Source organism: Pongo abelii, chromosome 2 (genome assembly GCF_028885655.2).
Source record: "Pongo abelii isolate AG06213 chromosome 2, NHGRI_mPonAbe1-v2.0_pri, whole genome shotgun sequence".
NCBI classification, from domain to species: Eukaryota; Metazoa; Chordata; class Mammalia; order Primates; family Hominidae; genus Pongo; species Pongo abelii.
This window is the reverse complement of record NC_085928.1, coordinates 158,026,297-158,047,400: the sequence shown is the minus strand read 5'-3', so window position 1 is coordinate 158,047,400 and position 21,104 is coordinate 158,026,297. Positions and strand designations below refer to the sequence as shown.

Genomic DNA, 21,104 nt, shown 5'->3' with positions numbered 1-21,104 from the left:
GAGTCAAACTATAGTGTTTTCCAAAGGAATTTCCTTTTAATGACTTGCAGATGTTGTTGTGTTTAATGTCAATAAAAAATTGAATTCAGTTTTTGGACATAAAAATTTACATGAAATACATCCCCTGAGTACATTAAGTGTTTTCATATTCATGAAAAAGGCCATTTGGAAAAGAGTAAAAACAGATATTTAAAAAATTTATTACTAAAAATGTCTGTTAAATATTGCAATGACTTTCCTAGAGCAATCCCTTAAATTAAAAGCCTAAGAAAATAATCGATTTTATTTTAGAGAGAGAAAGTGTTTTTAGGATTGAGAAAGAAATTACTTCTTAATATTTCAAAATCCTGTACAGGTTAAGCATTCCTAAACCAAAAATTTGAAATGTGAAATGCTTCAAAATCCAAAACTTTTGAGGGCCAATTTGATGCCACAAGTGGAAATAATACAGTTGACCTCACATGACCGGTTGCAATCAAAACGCAGGCACACAACAGACTGGTGATCATGATAACAGTGATGATGAAGATGACTGACATTATTAACACTGCAGAAAAAGTACCTACAGATGGCATGGTGAAAATGTGTGATGGGCTTATTGAAGGACTAGGGCAGCATGCATTCATCACAGAACAAGAAATCATGTAAGTTATAAAATCACAGAAAGAATTCTAAGACAAAAAAATGAAAAATTAAAACAAGTTGTTAATGAGGCAGATGACATTCTGGAAGAAACATTTTAAAAAGCCATCCAATAGGATGCTTCTTCATCTTTAGAGGACCCACTTTCTGGTTCCTCAAGTGCTTCTGATTCTTCTTCTCGCCTATCTCAAAATACAATACGCCTATCTCAAAAAAAAAAATAATAATCTTAACAGAGGATTGCATGTAGAGACTGAAAGTCTGCCATTGCTTGTGGATGTTGTTTAACAGCTGATACAGGCATTCTGGTGATGACACTGTGCTGTTTGGTTACCTCAAACACATTATTTTTTCACTGTATTAATGGTGTGTCCTCTTTTTTACAGTTAAATACCTATCTGTGAATAAGTGTAAGAAAATGATTGCTTATTAATAGCATATAAATTCAGAGTCAGGAGTGATGGTAATGCCAGAAAAAAAATCCTCAGATTATCCACATGAATGGCTGAGATAGTGACACTTTTGCTTCCTGATGAGTCAATGTACACAAACTTTGTTCCATGCTCAAATCTGTTTAAAGATATTGTAGAAAATTATCTTCAGGCTAGGTGTACAAGGTGTATATGAAACATAAATAAATTTTGTATCGTGACTTGGGTTCTATCCCCAAGATATTTCATTATGTATATGCAAATATTCCAAAATTTGAAAAACTCCAAAACATTTCTCATCCCAAGCTTTTTGGATAAGGGATACTCAACATGTATTTTTTTTTTCCAATCTGCATTTTAAATTTTCTGATAAAATCTGTGGAAAAAAATCTCTAAAAAACAGTACTCCTTTTAAAGTCATAAAGTTTCTATTTCAATGTATGTTAGTAATTCACAAAGTAATCCTCTAATAACAGCATCACAATCAGCTGGAGATTCCCGTTGAAATGATGTCGGTGATGTCGGTGGGACTTAGGGATATATGGCCCAAGGCATCTCGTCATAGGATCTTTTAGGGACCACAGTGGCTGAACAACAAGCTAGAATTTCACTCCACCAGCTCCTTAGCTCTTCTTACCAAGTCCCACGCAGTCATGTAGTGATGGTAAAGGCAGTTGACTGTAAGATGCCACTGAGAGGGGTTTAAACCTTTAAAGAAATAATTTTATGACATGGAGAAATTTGTTAAGAACAGACTCTTAATTCTTTTAACTGTTAGAATCTGCTTTAAAAAATGCAGGTGCCTAAGCCCTGTCACGAGGCTCCCCAATTAGAATATGACTTGGTCTCACCTGTTTCTAGATTCTTACCTCTGTATTTTCCCAACCTGTTTGGTGCTCTGAGTTCTACTTTTGCTGATTTTTTTTTTCTTCCAGTGTATCATTTGCTCTCTTGCTTCGAGGCCTCCACATATAATGTCTCTTCTGCCTAAAATACTCTTCTCTATCCCTCTCCCCATCCCTATACCTCCTTTATCTTCTTGGCTAACCAGGAGTCTCTGCAGAGAAGGTGCCTAGATGTGTGCTTCTCTAGAACTTTGCCCTTTTCTCTGTCGTAATACTTGCAATTGCCTCTTTGTTTACTTACCTTGCTAGATTGCAAGTTTCTTGAAGTCAGGAACCATGACTCGTTAGCTTACCATGCTATTTCAGTGCCCAGCACAATGCTAGGCCCTCAAGAAGTATTTACTAAATGAAGAATCCAGATTTTTAAAAAAAAATTTCACGGGTATATAGTAGGTGTACATCTTTATGAGGTACGTAAGATGTTTTGATACAGGCATGCAATATGAAATAAGCACATCACGAAGAATGGGGTATCCATCTCCTCAAGCATTTATCCTCTGAGTTACAAGCAATCTAATTACACCCTTTAAATCATTAAAATGTACATTTAAGTTATTATTGACTATAGTCACCCTATTGTACTATCAAATAGTAGGTCTTATTCACTCTTTCTATTTTTTTCATACCCCTTAATCATCCCCAACTCCCCATTCCAAGGATCCAGATTTTTTACTCTCTCCCCATATTTTTTTTAAAAACCTTGTTTTATTTTTTATTTCCTAAGGGTGCTAAAATTCTGATAAATCATTCAGAAGTAATAGCATCACAATATTAGCATTTATTTAGTCATCTATCACGTCATCCTCCCACCCCCAGAATTAGGGCATGTGGGTGAAGTCTTAGGAGCCTGCAACATTTTTTTTTCCTTTTAAAGGGGCTAGGCACACTCATACCGAGTTGCTCCTTGGCATTTTAAGTGCTGTTAGCTTTAGAGTTAAGACATGCTCTAAATGAAGTACCAATTACTAGTCACTGGTTCAAAATTCAAAGGGGAAGAAGAAAGGAGTTGAGGGTGAAGTTAATAAGTAGTCTTCTGCCCTAGACTCCGAATCTGCACCCTGATTTGTCCCCATTCATCTCCTCCTCACACCAACCCCACCTATGAGGTCAGTTCTACTCTGGAATCTGGGACAAATCCTAACTTCAGTATAAAGGAGTTTAAGTATTTGTAGCTGAGTTCTCAGGGAGACTCAAACTTGAATCCATGTTTCTCTGGTTTTACTCTGACCTTTTGTTTTATTTCTAGAAAATGCAATTCTTGACTTGTGATAAAATCAGTTCCCCAATTTATACTGCATTTGTGGAAACTGGGTCTCGGGCAGCATCTCAGTAATTCCTTCCAACCTGGAGTTCTCTCATCTGCTGGTAACCAGTCCATTCCTACTGGTGTTCAAGCAATCACAAACACATCCTACTTTTGAGAAATGTGAGCACATGCTTCCCAGCCCCTTCCTAAAACTCTGCCTTGGATATAAAACACATCCCTGGGTAGCTCTTTTTCTGTCATCACTTTTGCCAGATGTCGATTGCAGAATTCCTGTTTGTTTATTATTAACATCAATTCCAGGAGATGTGTTACCCTCTGTCCAGAACATGAAGTACTTGACTTGCATCTATCTTGCTTATGATTTGTATTTCATTTGCACATGGTCCAAGATGAAAAACTTCAAGCAGTATAATCATAAATATTGGCATTTCAGTCATCTGATCCCTAATTTTTTTCCCTTAGCATTAGGAATTGATTCAATTTACAATGATTGCTGCCTATGTAATTATTTCTTTGTAACACAATATTTTAAGAGTACATTAACTCATGCATTATGAGATTGAGTATGTCATAATTATACAAAGCAGCAACTTGATCCAAGAGTTACAAAAAAGAATGGTACTACCTTTCATTTATGACTTTATCTCAGATCCATTTATTAAGTATTGTCAGTCTCATGGCCTGTGGATATCTTTATTTTGCATCATAAATAGAAAAAGAAAAAAACATTCAGTTCAGAGCTCAAATCCCTTCTAGGAAAAAAAAATCGTATGGTAAAACTGCTTAGCATAAGAAAAACATTTTTTTAAGGCTTTACATAGTTTGTAAACAAGTGTTTATAAAGCCCCTTTTGGGCCTTTGTGACCTTCATAAAATGCCCCTGATTATCAAAGAACAAATAAATTAGGCACGTATACCAAATTTTTCTCTTACAAAGAAACACTGGTGAAATTATGTTAAAATAAACTTGACAGGATTTCTGGATAAATGATACTTCAGTGCCAATAATGTTGTTTCTCTGATAACCTTGCTAAAATGCTAAATTTTTCGGTGATAGATTATTCCTGACCATGATACAGATTGCATTTTTAATTTTGCAAATGTTTTTGATTGGCTACTATGACCTTGATATCACACTGGACACTAGGCTATCGGGGGTTGATACTGGCTGTAAAGTCATCACAGGTGTTTTATTTGCAGCCAACTAGTGTTCTCTTTAACTCTGATGCCTATCTAAACTAGTTGGAAAAACCCAGGATGGGAAAAACAGAAAAGGAAAAAAGAGAGAGAGAGAAAAGCACTTTGCATGAAGAACCATTCAGCAAAGCATTCTTTATTTTTCTCTTTCCTTCTTTTGTGAAGGGGTCAACCTCAGATAAATAGATTAGATTTGATTTATTTTTTGCCATTGGTTTATTTTTTGCTGATAACCTAAGGTTCAAATCTCACAGTTTACTTTAAAAGTAAACAGGCTTCCAAATTAACCCACCTTGGGAAGGTCTTGTGATTCATGGCAACATCCTGTCCATGGGTAAAGAATCTTATCGTGAGCTTTCAAATTGTTGACGTACTGATAAATGCATAACCTACTGACACTGAAAAGGACACTGATTTATTTCTGAATTATAAAGTTTTACTGACTGTCTTGCACGTAGACATTCTAGCCTGTATGTTGCAATCTGTTTCCAAGGATTGTAACCTCTGTATTGTACCCATCAATAATAATGGACAACTCCCATATGAGGAGTCCCCCCTCCCTTCCAAGCTTTCTTATAAACGCCTTCCATCTTGTCGCAGACTCCAGAACACTCCCAATTTTGTTGGTGTGTTTTCCCAGGTCAATCCTCACATTTGCCTTCCAATAAACCGTTATCAAATTATTTCTGCCTCAACAGCCTTAGTTTTGGTGGACATTACCAATGTTACTATTTTGTGAACATACTCTATTATTTATTTAACCCACACTCTATTTACTGTAATCTATGTGTGCATCAAAGCTACATAGCTTTGAGGTTGAGTCCTGTGATGTATAGCTTTTCATCTCTCCCAATTTTTTTTTCTACTTCTCTCCTTCCTCAATTACTCTTAATTATTTTGAGGCAGGCAATGAACAGATAAACTTATCTCTGCAGGTGTGTTAGAATTTTAGCATTGATGTATATGACAATTTCTATATAAGTTTTAGTTAATATATAAATTTTGCGTAGTGTGAATATATTATAAGCAAGTGCTGTAGTTGGAAGTAGGAACTAGGAGGTTAAAGCCTTAGGATAAACATTTGTCACTTATAGCCAGATGAGAAAAATATTTTCTTACAAGAGATTATAAAATGAAGTTATCTTTATGTCTATTAACGCTAACATTTGTACATGTAAAAAGAGAGTTGTTTTTTAGTTTTCAAATTATAAAAACTCAACTTTTTTCAATTCATGTAAAGAATCCAGGCTCCATAAATGTTTTGCAAGATTACCTTTCTTTAAAGATAGAGATAGATAGATAGATAGATAGATAGATAGATAGATGGATAGATAGATATGTGTGCTTAACAAACAAATGAATAGCTTTGTAAATAGTAGTAGGCAAGGACAATTAATGAATCTCTAAATTTCTTAATTGTTCTTTCCTGCTGTGGACTTTTCCCAGTGATTTTTTATTTTAAGTAACAGTTAATTCAGTTAAATGAATTGGGTATTTTCAGCCAACAGATATTTCTTGGCCTCACTCTGTGTCTGAGGCACTGAGTCAGGGGTGGGGATTAATCAGTTGGTCAGGGAAAATTCCAAAACAATCATTAATGTCTAGAATCACAGAAGACATTTCCTCATGATAATATAGTATTGAGAGGGCAGAATCGTCTTGTTAAGTTATAAACTACAGAAGTGGGAAAGTAGCATCAATTACAAATTTATCCATTTACTAGATAATCTAAAACTTTATGATTTTGTAGAGAAACAGCCCATACTATTATTCTGTGTGTTGTTTATATGGTTCTGTTTTAAAACAGAAATGTTTACTGACAGGATGCTAAAATTTCTGCTTTTGAAAATTACCTGCTCTCTCAGGTGGGAATTCTGGAAATACTAAGAGAAAAATTACCTGAATTTGCCTTGGACAAATTTTTATTTGACTCTAAAGCCATACACACCAATAAATCAACTGACTGGGGGTAAAGATTTTAACCATCAGCTTTCTCTGTGATGATTTTGCATTTTTCATTATGTCATGAGAGTAAGCTATAGCCTAGGCCAGAATCCTATGGCTTTGGGCTAGAAAGATGAGAATGTAATGAGGTAGAAAACATATACACAAATTGCAACGTCAATGATGATGTCCTTATAGCTTAACTTGCCTGCATAACTGCATTATAAATGGAGACATAAAAAGATACAGCATGTTGACATCAACTTGTAAATCAGCAACCCAAGGGCCTAAGAGCTTCACAACCTTGGAGCAGAGTCAGTTTGCATGTTTTCTTCAAAACAATTCAGAATGTACAACACTCACAGAGGACTGGCCTTTTTTTTCTGTATTAAATGAAACAGAGGTCTTAGAGACAGAATTTTATATATATATATAATTATATATATTAAAAATTAGATATATATAATTTTATATATATACATCATTATATATATATCATTATATATACACATCATTATATATATATCATTAGATACATGTATCATTAGATATATATACACCTTTACATATATACATCATTAGATGTACATATATATATATATATATCTTTTTCATTTTAAAAGTTAAGTGACAAGAAGCCATTTCTTCCTTGTTATTACTAAAAGCTGACAGAAAGCGATGGGAAAAAGAAAATGGTGGTGGAATAAAAAGGTGATTGGTTTCAAGTAAGAGGACTGCCACCAACCTAGTCTCTGTTTCCTCAGTTTGGTTAAGAGATCTCTGAAAATATTCCAGCCAAATTTATTTATGTTACAGCTCTAAGACACTTGAGAATATCTTTCTAAGCCTTTTGTTAGTTCTGAAAGTCAGTTCTAGCTAATGGCATACTAATCTTTCCTTCTGTTCTTAAGTTTAAAGGTAGCAGCAGCAGTAGCTTGCTCTATGTCCCAGACAACCTCTGCCACACCAGGGCTTCACAGCTCATCAAACACAGAGTTGTTAATTTTCTAAAATTTTACCCCCAGACTGGAAAAAAAATTAAGAGATTATGAAAGAAATTGTGTTAGTTTGTTCTTGCATTTCTATAAAGGAATACTTGAGGCTGGGTAATTTATAAAGAGCAGAAGTTTTATTTTGGCTCTCGGTTCTGCAGACTATACAGGAAGCATGGTGCCAGCATCTGCTCCTGGTGAGGGACTCAGGAAGTTTACAATTATGGCAGAAGGTGAAGGGGGAGCCAGTGCAACACACGGTGAGAGGGGGACAGAGAGCAGGGGGAGGAGCCAGACTCCTTTAAACAACCAGCTCTCACATGAATTAACAGAGCAAGAACTCACTTACTACCCTAGGGAGGGCACCAAACCATTCATGAGGGATCCACTCCTCTGACCCAGACACCTCCCATAGGCCACGCCTCCAACACTGGGGATTACATTTCACCATGAGATTTGGAAGGAACAAATATCCAAACTATATCAGATACCAACTTAATAATGTTTGTATTTTATCAGTATACTTAGGAGAAAGATTAAAGATAAAGTAGCAGTAGAACACAGGTTTTTTGTGTTTGGGTTTTTTTATTTTTTATTTTTTTGTCAGACTTACTCTGTTCATGTCCAAGATCTACTACTTAAAATATGTAGCCTTGAATTATTTATTTTCAGTAAACTTCAGTCTCTTCATTTATAAAATGGTAATTATAATGATAATGATGGCTGTCTCAACTTTGCTTTTTTACCTAGAATGAAACTCAGCACATAGTAACACATTCCTTATAGGGAATTAAACTTTTGGCAGTGCATCTCTTTCCTGAAGACCTTCCCTAATTAATCAGAAATACAGACGTACACCTATGTCTGTGTATTTCACATGGATTAAAAACGTGTTTATCATAACTTTTGAAGTTTGACTCCTTCATACACATTAATGAAAAATAGAGAAAAACTTACTTTGAAGACAAAATGTTAATATCTAAGGTGGCAGTATTCCTCTTAGAATGTGTTTTCTGTTGAACATTGGAGGCTGATTTTATTAAAAAGAAAGCACATCCACATTCTCAAGATTTACAACAAAGTTAAAAACTAAACAAACATTTGGTTGTCCAAAGTTCTATTAACTATCAAAACTAGAATATTTATTTATTTATTTTTATTTCAATAGCTTTAGGGGTACAGGTGGTTTTTGGTTACATGTGTGAATTGTATTGTGGTGAAGTCTACAATTTTAGTGCACCTGTCACCTGACTAGTGTACATTGTACCTAACATGTAGTTTTTATTCCTCACCTCCCTCTCATCCTATGCTCATCCCCCTCTAATGTCCAATATACCACTCTATATGCTTTTTTGTATCCATAGCTTTGCTCCCCCTTATAAATGAGAGTGTGTAGTATTTGGTTTTCCATTCCTGAGTTACTTCTTTTAGAATAATGGCTTCCAGTTCCACCCAAATTGATGCAAAAGATATTATTTTGTTCTTTTCTATGGCCAATTAATATTCCATAGTGTGTATATGCCACATTTTCTTTATCCATTCATCAGTTGATGGGCACTCAGATTGATTCCATATCTTTGCAATTGTGAATTGTGCTACAATAAACATATGCATGCATGTATCTCTTTGATATAACTTATTTTCTTTTGGGTAGATATCCACTAGTGAGATTGCTGGATCAAATGCCAGATCTACCTTCTGTTCTTTCCATACTGATTTCCATGCTGTTTTCCATAGAGTCTATACTACTTTAAATTCCCACCAGCAGCGTATAGGCATTCCCTTTTCACTACATCCACACCAACATCTATTGTTTATTGACTTTTTAATAATGGCCATTCTGCCTAGGGTAAGGTGATATCTCATTGTGGTTTTAATTTGCATTTCCCTGATAATTAGTGATGTTGAACATTTTTCCATGCTTGTTGGCCATTTGTATATCTTCTTTTGAGAGCTGCATATTTATGTAATTTGCCTGCATTTTAATAGGCTTATTTGTTTTTTTCTTGCTGATTTGTTTGAGTTCCTTGTAGATTCAAAGGATACTAGACCTTTTGTTGGATGCAGAGTTTACAAATATTTTCTCTCATTCTGTAGTCTGTTTAATAATTATTTATTTTGCTGTTCAGAAGCTTTTCAACTTAAGTCCCATTTATTTTTGTTTTTGTAAAACTAGAATATTTAAGAGAATTTGTTTTATGAAAAAATATCAAGTTTAGTTTTTAACCACCTGAGCTAACAGGCAGAAATTTTGGTGGTTATCTTTATGTTTCAGTACTTGGGAAAAATAGGTATTTGCTATATATACCAATAGAACTAAATGAAATTTAATTTAAAATTCAGAATATGCATTTCAGTGTTTTCTGTACTTGTCTGATTTTAAGCATCAGGCACTCAGAATCATTTCTGATAATTCAGATTCCTAGGGTTTATTCTGGAGCTATCAAATCAGAAACTCTAAAGAGAGTCTGAAATAACACTGCGTTATTCTTATGATCAGATAAGTATGTGAAGAACTAACACAAATATTTCTCTGAGTTAAGCACATATTTTAAGATTTTTAATCGTTACCAAACAACATGGACCTTCTAAGAGAGAGGCTTATATTAAAAATAATGCAACAGAATTTGAACAGCAATAAAGTTTACATTTTATAAACAAAACCAAATTCAATTATCTTAATTTCTTTTAATCATCTTACAGTTTTCAGATCAATAACATTTAAATTTGTGAATTTCTCAGATTCATAAGGTGTTTTGACTCTCTGAGAGTCAAAAATAGGAAGTGCAAATCATAAATAAGGAGGTTTTGAAGTATAGCTGTATTGTTGCTGGTTTAATCTGTGAAGAGGTTTTAAATATTGATTTTTTTCTTCAACAAATAATTTAAACTATCTGCATGTTGGTGCATGCTAAGCTATTGTGTGAAATTTTACCAGCTGGGAATTATCCCCTCATTCTCTGGTGTGATTAACACTTCCAGCTGTAGAATAATTAAAATGTCAATCAGTTCAGAAACAGAGCAAAACAGTTTCTCATTTGATCCGTCAGTTGGAAGGCTAAATGAAAGAGTACTTCAGGTGTCTAGCTCTTCTTGCAACAAGAGTTCACATCCCACCTCTCCCTGTTTTCCTCCACCTCCCCTCTTCTGCCTTCACATACACAAACACACACTGTGGACTCTGGGTTTGGATTATGTTCAAATTTGATTCTTTGATATGTCATCAATCTTTCAAAATTTGTTGTGTTGATTATCTTTAAGAAAAACTTGGGGGAATAATGAGACCAGAAGGTTAGGTGGGTTTTGTATGTGTTTTTATATGTGTTTTCTGCATGGTATATGTTCCTTGAACCATGTAAACATACACTCTATTAGTTTTGAAACTTCTTCCTTCTTGATCTGACAGCACTGACAATTATATGCTTCATCATCACTCATAACCAGGACCTGAAGGGATGATAAAGCTTCTAGGCTTATAAAAAACAAAGTGATGGGAAAAAATAGTCACAGCATGCTTAATGTTCCTGAGTGTTCTAGTCTGTAGACTTGCATGAACATAGTGGCTGGAAAATACAATACAGATGCACAAATTTAAATCAATACATCTCTGAAAGCCCCAGCCCCACTTCTGCTTCTTAAATACCCTTTTATAGGTCTCGATGCCTAGAGTCAGCAGCAGCAGTGTGGCTTTTACATTTTTCTGTTAGAGCTCTTTTTAAACTTAATTAAAGCTTTAATAGAAGTTTTATTTCCCTTAGAGAGTTACTCTGAAGTTTAAAGTGGCCTTAAAAATAAGTACCCTAAATACCTGTTCATCAAACATCCTTTTGAACTTTTTGTTTTACTCAGAAGAATATTACTAATCATATATATGAACTCTTTTGGATGAATCTGATACTCTAGGTAATGATCCCTAAGACTTCTATAGTGGTTATTTTAGTGGTTTCTTTGAAGTCTTAAGAAAAGGTGGTAGCAACATGTAAGTGAAAGGGTGTCAAATTGGTAGAAGCTAAAAAAGGTTGGCTTTCTGAGTGATGTCCTCTCATTTGAAGAAAACTTGAGCAACTCTTTAGCCAGCACCTGCTGTGATGGCAGGCTGAACCTCAGATAATATGGTGATGTTCCTGATTTATATGATCAAGGTCATACCACCCACAAGTACATTTCTAGGCTTAATCTTTTAAATACCTTTGTCATTTCCTTCCTTCTAAAGCAATTGTGCACACAGTGGAATTTATTGAATGTTGAGACAGCACAAAATATTTGCTCTTTTCACTAATTTTCCTTTTCTCTCTCTTTTCAACGCACTAAAACTTTTCCAAAGGTTCCAGAGGAGGAGTCAAAGCGGCTGTAGTCTTGATTCAGTTTTATGGGCAATAGAATTATTTTACTGATTCCTGGAATCATGACTCCTATACATGTAAGTAAGATAATCTTTTTCTCCAATCAATATGTATTCACTGAGAGGCTGAGATTACATCAGCAAGGACTAGTCCACTGACCCCTAAATATTCATACTTAAAAAGGAAATTTGGAATCCAATAGGAGAGGTGAGACTATGGTTCAATTAAAGAAAATGCCTTTAAAAAGGATGATGAAATTCCTTCAAGTACAAGGTATGCTCTTTGAGTTGTTATAAACTTGTTATTGTTGGAATTTTACTCTGGGTAGCAGATACTTTAATGTCAATGAATCCCAAATGCAATTCTCTGGGATATTTTTGAAGACTATGGAACATTAGAGAGCAAAAAACATAAAGTTACCAAAAAATGTCAGCACTGCATCTGAATGGGTTCAAAACAAAATCAGTCCATATCTTGATGCTGTGTGCATTCTCTGAAAACACAATAACCACAAATGGTGCCAGAGGGAAAAGAGAAAGGGCTTCTGTTGACTTCAAATAAAGGCGGTATCTGACAAAAGGGGAAGCAAATGATACCTTGATATGCCATTAACAAATGCCTTGTATATCTACAGCTGCACTCTATGAGCACTTTGGAAATTAAAGGATTGCCAGCTTTTCCACTTTGGGACAAAAAACATTTGTGCTAAACAGCCGGTAAGTAAATGCAGTAAACATATTTTTACAGTGAATAGAATTGTTTTATATTTTGGGGACTGATTGTGAATTTCTACTGCTTCTTGATTAGCAAACATTTGGCAGTTCCCGAGTCTTTAGACATTAAAATGCCAAAACAGATTTTTATTCTCAGACTGAGCTCCTATATTTTTTTCATTCCCCTAACAATTATCCTCAAAACATTTGAAAGCACTAAAATAAAACGTGTTCTGAAAACACATCCGGAAACATTTTACCTGTGTGACTTTAATAAGTATGTAAATAAAAAAAAATACTGGGTTGCTGTCTAACTGCCTTAGGGCAGAGATGAGAACACAGTACATACATAATGACTGTTGGAACTGTTGGTGGGCATTTCCTAGGGCCTTACCTTGGGACAATGGAAGGTTTTACTGCTGAACACCAAAGCTGGTAAAAACAGATGTTTGTGCAAAGTCTCTTGGGTGTATCTGTTAGTAGTAATGTTCCTGCTAATTTTTAAAATCAATAAACTTCTAAGAGGTTTAAAAGTTCTCAGTAATGATTTCTATCTCTTTTTAAGAGTCATGTCCTCACACATTTTTGTGTTGTTACATTGAAATTATTGGAGGGTTTTTCTTTTAAATGATCATTTTAAGTGTCTTACACTTTAACCTTAAGATGGATTAGGAGATGGATTATATTTGTTTTGCATTCATTCAATGATTATGATTTTTAGTTAATTATATAGAAATGAATGTTTTAATCTGCCAACTTTATATAAAACTTGAAAATTCAGAAAAAACAAGTAGGCAAGATGGCATAATTTTTACACTGGTTCACATCTTGGTTGCAGTGCAGGATTTTGCAGTCTTCTATGATTGAGTGTGTATGTGTTGTGTATATATTTGTGCATGTGTGTGTATGTGATTTGTGTGTGTGCATAAGTGGAGGTTGTGGTTTTATCATTGTAATTAAAATTTTAAATTAAAATGTAATTGCATGTACTAGTTTTCTATTGCTTCTGTAACAAATTACTACAAATTTAATGGCTTAAAACAATACACATTATCTTATAGTCCTGGAGATGATCAGTCTGAAATGAGTTTCACTGGGTTAAAACAAAGTGTTAATGGGATTGCATTTCTTCTAGAGGCTTTAAAAGAGAATCCTTTTTATTTCCTTTTCCATATTCTAGAGGCCACTTATTTGTATTCCTTGGTTTTTAAGGAATCTTCAAAACAAGCAACTACATCACTCTGACTTCTGTTTTCATCAGAGTCTCTTTCTCAGACTCTGACTCCTCCGGCATCCCTCTGACAAGGACCCCTGTAATTACATTGGTCACATCTGGATAGAGGGCCATCATTGTTACTTCTACTGGCATAAAATTCACTAAAACAAAATTCTTGCTACTCACCTCTCCCTTCAGTAAATCTTCCCATGATTTCTTACCTCCCCTGAACACCAGTATTTTTATCCATATAGTATACCTATTTGCTTAAGGAAATTATCCTTGAGTATCCATGAAATTCATGCTGGTGCCACTTGCCCAACCTTCCCCAACATGCCTACTTTATAAACTTTGGACTTTTCCTTGCCCCCTTCCCTGTGTGAGGTGGAAGCATTACTTCTAGAACAAACTTCTTCTACCTGAATCTTTTTTTTCTAATGGTGCTTCAATTCCCTGAAATGGAAGCACAACTTTCTCCTGGAGGTTCCATTTCTATAAGATGACCTGCCACTGGAAGTAAATTCTTTTCTACTTCTGCAGCTCAAGGTGCATATAAGGAGATGCCTCTTCCTTATTTCTTGATGCTTCTTCCACACCATTATTCTACAACCACCATCTAACAATTCCTCCTCCCTTGAAGTTGATGATATCTGGCGGTTGCTTTTCTTTCCCCATTTTTGACATGGTATGCTAGCTTCAAGTTCTCCTTATATTCTTCATTTAATTTATTATTTTATTTTTATGATTTGCAGGGATTATTCCTTAGACACTTTATTGTCCATACTGCTATCATATACCAAACTAGCTTCAACTTCAACATCAATGGCCTCCTTTATCACCTTCCCATATTGTCCCTTATGTATGGCAATATCTTGAATCTTGAAATTACTTGGAAATGATGAGATGGAAAGTGAACTCTAAGGTTCTACTTTGTGACTTTACCCTTCTTCCCTTCCAACTGTTCCCTTTCCCTTTATTCTTTCTTGATGCCGTTTTTCAATTTCACCTGATTCCCTGTCTCTAAACTTCTCTATTCTCTCCATCTTTTAGCCTCTCCCATAAGTCCTTATTTATATTCTGGTGCAGTGTTTCTGAAACTATCTGTGAGGTAAAGGACCAGTGTTTATTTCCCAACCCACTGTCAAATGATATTTTATTAAAATCTAATAATCATGAATTTTACTTGAGAATTGAAAATAATAGACAAGTACATACAAAATGCAAACAATTTTTACTTTGTCGATAGATGTAAAATTTCAATTACTATGATCAAAGCAAATAGAGTAGAATAAAATAATTATAAAAATCACACGTAACACATTGAAAATATGCTTGTAAATGACTAATATAGCCATTTTACCCATATTTGTATGATATTCTTCAACCATAACCAACTGGAATTTCATTAAGATTACACTGAATTTATAGATCAAGTTGGTAAAAACTGATATATTGACAATACTGAGTTTTCCTATCCATGAACATGGAATATCGCTCCACTTATTTAGCTCTTCCTTGATTTATTTTATCAGAGTTTGTCGTTTTTCTCATATATGTTTTGTTTATATTATGTTAGATTTATACCTAAGTATTTCATTTTTAGCATGCTAATAAAAATGGTGTTGTATTTTTATTTCCGAATTTCACTTATGCATTGCTGATTTATAGGAAAGTAATTTACTTTTGTATACTAACCTTGTATTCTGCAACCTTGCTATAATCACTTACTAGTTCCAGTTTTTTGTTGTTTTGAATTTTATATGTAGAGCATGTCATCTATGAACAAAAAGTTTTATGTCTGTATTCCTAATCTGTATACCTTCTTTAAGAAGCTTTCCTAAGAAAAGCACACATAAGTCTAAAACCCACTGGCCTGCATGCTATATATCTGTATGCTTTCTTAAATTTTCTCCTATATTTTAGTCATTTTTATTCAAACACAGCATGATATTTAATCTACTTTGAATCTCTAATTACTTTACTCTTTTCTTTACTGATTTCTATTCCCTGCCTCCTGCTCCCAAATTTCTTTCTGTTCTTTATTCTGTTCTTTAATGAGATACTAATACAATAACTTAAAATGTACCCTCTATGGGTAAATCAATATTTTGAATTAGGACCTCCACCTTTCGTTCCATCTTATTTTCAGTTCCTCTGGGCAACTCTTCTTATGTTTTTATCATCTTAATGAAAGTATAAACATCTGTTCTCCCAAGTCTATGTTAATTTTTTGTCTCATTTCACTAGTACCTCCATGTCCTCATTCAGCCAGGATAAGTATTTAGATCTGTGGGTTTTTTTCTTTCTGTATAGGCAGAATTCTAAAATGATGCCTGTGATTCCCGCCCCTTGAAATGCACAACATTTTGTAATCTCCTTTTTCATGCAGGTGAAACTTGTAACTCACTTATAACCAGTAGAATATAGCAAAGGTGAAGGGAAAACTTAGATGTAACTAAGGTCTTTAGTCAGTTGATTTTTAGTTAATAAAAGGGGAGATTATCCTGGGTTGGCCTGACTTAATCATGTGAGCCCTTTAAAAGAGGCTCTAAGCCTTTTCCAAAATAAGACACAGGAAATAGCGGATACTCTCTCCCTTTCTGGCTTTGGAGAAGTAAGCTGCCATGAATTTTACAGCCAAAGAGAAATGAATCCTACCAACAACCCGAGGAAGCTTGGAAGTGAATACTTCCCTAGTTGAGCTTCCAGACGAGAATACATCCCAACCACCATTTTGATTACAGCTTTGTGAAACCTTGAGCAGAGTACCCAATGAAGCTATGCCCAAACTTGTGACCTACAGAAACTTTGAGATAATAAATATGTGTTGTTTTAAGCCACTAAATTTGTGGTAATTTGTTATGTAGCGGTAGAAAACTAGAACACTCATTTCTTCCAATTTCCACATTTGCTCTTCAACCAATTTCTGTCTCTTCTACATACACAATATTTCTTACTCCCATTTTTCACCTTCTCATCTCTACCACTTTGGTTTATTTATTTATTTTCTATTACTAAAATGGCCTTTTGAATGATCTTATTTCCTCTCCAACTCACTCTAAGAACCACTAGAAACACTAATTATGCCATTCTCACTGTAAGGAAAGATGGTCACTGTGGTCATTAAGTAGAGAGGTTGATCTAGTGGTATTGGCAGAAGAGCATGATTAGATGAAATTTCCAGGGAAGAACTATTAGAACAGATGGCTGGAATGGAGATGGTAGGACCCCAAAGATAAGTTAAGGAATTGAGAAATCATTGTGACTATGTTGCATAGGATATTCAAGTAGACACCAAAAATAAAATATGCTGGTTATTTTAATATTACAATTATAACAAGCAGAGAACAAATGAAATTACTTATTTTATGTTGTTTCTCATGCCTTCTTTCACAAAAACATAGTAAAAGTTCCCCTTTGGCCTTTTGAGAAGAAAGTTTTAAAAATGTGCATTTATGTAATAACTAAATATAAGTTACAAAAGTCATGTATTACAAAGTCCATGCAAAAAAAATTGTTATCACATAAAAAAAAATTCTGTAATTATCAAGCCTTCTAACCAAAAGTGAGTCAGTTATGCTCTTTTATACAGAAGCTGCTTTCTTCTAGGAAAAAGCAAATGCCAGTGTTAATCAAACCAGCATGGAAGTTAATTAGAACCCCAAGAACAAGTGGATGGGCTTAGCACCTTGGACACACGAATATCTTGTTTCTAAAGATGACCTCAAAAGATTGCATAACAATCAAGCCCAGCACAAGTCAGAAGTAACTAATTAACTTTTCATTTTCCCCTTAGTAATTTAGTCCTGCTCTTTAAAAATATTTCTAAACTGAGAAATCCCCATTAATTGCTGTATATTTGTTGTTCAAATGAGAGTAATGACCCTTTACTTGATTGTATATACCCGTCATTTAGTTTGTCTTTTATATGTGCTTTATAAACAACTCTCAAACATGAAGCAACTTTAGTTAATAGCCTCATTAAATTTGAATGTAGATATAGAATTTTAGAGACTGGAAAACTTTCTAACACTGCATGGGAAATATTAAATATTTTCTTATCTACCTTGCAATTGGGGGAGAAATTGTGCTAACCTCTCCCCCAGACATTATTGCTTCATCATCTCAAACCTCTGGAGGCTCATAGTGGAAATCGTTGGGAAGAGGGCAATACATCAAAGCACACTTTCTTATCAATAATTACTTTGATGTTTTTGGTTCTGCTCTCACCTTTTTTAGGTGAGAGATCTGCCCACTCAGTGGTTACCTAGGCTCAGCCCTGATAAAAGAGAGGTTAGGGGTCACTTCAGATGTTGCTTTGGCAGTTTTTTTTTTTTTAATGTTTTGTGTTTGTTTATTTCCTAGAGTCAATCTACTGAGATCCTACAATTCTCTTCATTGACCTGAACAAACTCGACTCTGCTTTTCCCTTAAATTTCTGTACAGAACCCTGACAACTCGTCTGTACTTTCTGTTATTGATTTCTCCCATGCTTCTAAGTTTCTTATGACTTCTGGATTCTCCTTTTGGCTTTGCAGAACACCCCTACTTCCAAACTCTAGAGTAAAATTCCCGTGAAGACTGATACCTCAGAAGTGACTGCTTCACAGATAGACATCTCATTTTTTAATTGAGAGTTCAACTATTTAACACTTACCATGTTAACTCATGACACTCTCCTCCATTTGCTCATAAACAACAAAACAATAACAAAAATGAAAGCTCACTGAGTGCTACAGAATGCAAACTATTAGAGATACAGAAATAATGAATAGGACTTCTGACCTTGAGTGGCTGGTAAATAAAACAGAAATATTAAAAATGAAATAAATAATTAGGGTTACTGCCACTATAGAAACAGATCACAGGCTACAGATTACTACTGGCCCTATGAAGCAGGAAGACAGCACAGGTATAGCAAGGGACCTTTTATATGTAGGTAGAACCTTGTTGGAGGTAATGATGAAAGCCAGTGAGCCCTTGCTCTGGGCTGCTCTGGTGAATTGGCACTCCCCTTCACTGTTTCGCTGACTAGACTTCAAGTACCCTCCATGAGAGACTAGGGAGGCCTTGTGGAGCTGTGTCCCCTTTTCTACTTGCATGAATTATTTGCATTGGTTGTTTGTGAGTTTTAGCAAAATAAACTGAATGCAGACAATGCCATGTCCAAGTAGTCTTGCTTGGCAATGTTTGAATCTCTATCAGACTTTGCCCCTGCTTACTTTATTCCTTCTCCCGGTTCAACCCCAGAAAAGATACAGGAGTTAAATGACAAAAAGTGTGGGTCTGAAGAACTAAATCAAGACTGTTAGAAAACACTGGGCAGAGAGAGGTGGTTTTGTGCTTGTATGGAGAGAAATAGCTGGCAGGATTGAAAAGGTTTGCATGCACAGCATAGAAACTACTTAGGGGAAGAGCTTTCAATTGTGCTCCTTTCTCATAGTGCCACATTGGCTTCCATAGATGCTCACTTCCTCCTCATTTTTGATAGAAAAGCAGCTGTGACTGTGTAGGGCCTGTGGGGTCAGTAGGGTGGCATCAGAGAGGCTTAAGACCACACAGACTGGAAGGCCAGCTTCTGAACAAGCCCTCATCCCCTCCTCTCCTGCCACCACCCTCACCCAGCTGTAAATAACCAAACAGTGAAGGCAGGCTCTGGGAAAGAGCTGTGTCACAGCAGAGGGTTCCCTGAAAACCAGTGCCATCTGTTGGATCGGGGGCAGATGATGGCTCCTCAGCCTCTGCCCCATGGTATATGTCTCCCACCTTTAACCAGGCCGAGAGCAGCACATGCTCTACCTTATACACATTACCAGCAAGATACTGCATATGCCCAGGGAAGATGTGCTGGCAAATGGTGTCAGACTTTTGTGAGGCAGAATCATGAAATAGGAGAGTCAATAAAATGGGCAAGTCAGACTAGATGAACCAGACTTAATTAAAGTATCAAATCAAGAATTAAAAACAAGAACACTATCCTCTAATACTACAGAATAATAACGAAATGAGGGAAATGCAAGCCATTTTAAAGAAACACAAAGTAGAAAACTTGGATGGAGAAAGAAAATAATTAAAACATTAAAAATGAATAATTATACCTGAAAATGAATAAATGAGAGTATCATGTCAACAAACTCTGGTGAAAAGAATTAGCAGGAATTAAGAGAGGAATTTTAAAAGTTAAGGTGTACAAAATTTAGTACTAGAAACATCAAAGTCTAAATATTAGGATACAAAAGATGGAGAGGAAAGTGTTGAATACGTAATCATGCACAATTTTTCAGAACTAGAGAAAAATAAATAAATCATAGTGAAGAGATTCCTAGTATGACAAATAGGATAAATAAGGAAACATTTACATCTAGACATATTATAGTTAAAATATAACATTTACATCTAGACATATTATAATTAACATCAACTGTATCAAGAATATTCCAAAAGCTTGTGAATAGAGCAGATCTTCCTAAAAGAAAAAGACTTAGACTGACTTTAGATTTCCCTTAATGACCCAAGAAGCAAGAAGTGAGGTCACAATTGCAAAGGAAAAGAATTTAAACATGGGATTTTATTCTGTTTTTTATTATTAAAGATTTGTGACAAAAAGATAAGAATAATAAACATATATCTACTATAAATTATGAAATAATAAATCATTACTTTTTTGTGGAAGTATTTTGCTTGCCTACACCAATCAAATTCCTTCTGAGTATGTTGAGTTTGATGGTCATCCTTCTAGGCATGTCTTTATATGTTTAGTTCTTATGGATGCATTTCTAGACAATATGTCATTTTTTAAAAAATAAGCCAGGTATTTTATTACCATTATTAAGCTATCATTTCTTTGGTGACAGGAATGTCTCTTTATTTGTATAAAATAACAGTCGTCAAAGAGTTACACGGAAAAATTAGGGTAATATTGCTTATCTTCTGATGCAGGCAGCTAAACAAAACTTATTTCCACCTCTAGTTATTTCCAATGAACACTTCCTTAATATGCTGACAGAAACTCGGTAATAGATAAGTACAGTAGTTGCAATATCATTTATGGCCTTTACAATACAATTTTAGTCTTACAATTCATGTTGTTAGAACTATTTTTCACCACAGATAGTACTAGGAACTCTGAATATTTTGCTAGACTCTAGTTTGATTATCACCCACTGATTGTGAAAAAGGTAAAATTTGTGTTTACGCACAATCATTGGTAAGCTAATGAAACTTTTCTTCCAATATCAGTTATAAAAACAGACACATAGACCAATGGAACAGAATAGAGAACCCAGAAACAAGTCCATACACCTACAGTGAACTCATTTTCAACAAAGGTGCCAAGAATGTATAGTCTCTGCAATAAATGGTGGTAGGAAAAACACAGTCTGTTCAATAAATGGTGTTGGCAAAACTGAAAATCCATGTGCAGAAGAATAAAAATAGATGCTTTTTGCTCACCA

At 34.8% G+C, this 21,104-nt stretch overlaps 1 long non-coding RNA gene across 3 annotated transcripts in view; it reads left to right on the top strand.

The window, feature by feature from the left end:
- LOC129058678 (uncharacterized) overlaps nucleotides 1–21,104 on the top strand; it is a 120,267-nt gene that overhangs the window by 76,761 nt on the left and 22,402 nt on the right. For 2 of the 3 annotated variants that reach the window (XR_008523957.2, XR_008523958.2), the window contains exons 4-5: nucleotides 11,703–11,798; nucleotides 12,356–12,437. This is a non-coding gene — a long non-coding RNA (uncharacterized LOC129058678). Of the gene's footprint in view, nucleotides 1–11,702; nucleotides 11,799–12,355; nucleotides 12,438–17,259; nucleotides 17,405–21,104 lie in introns of those variants that run through there. The other variant, XR_008523956.2, reaches the window with a different exon arrangement.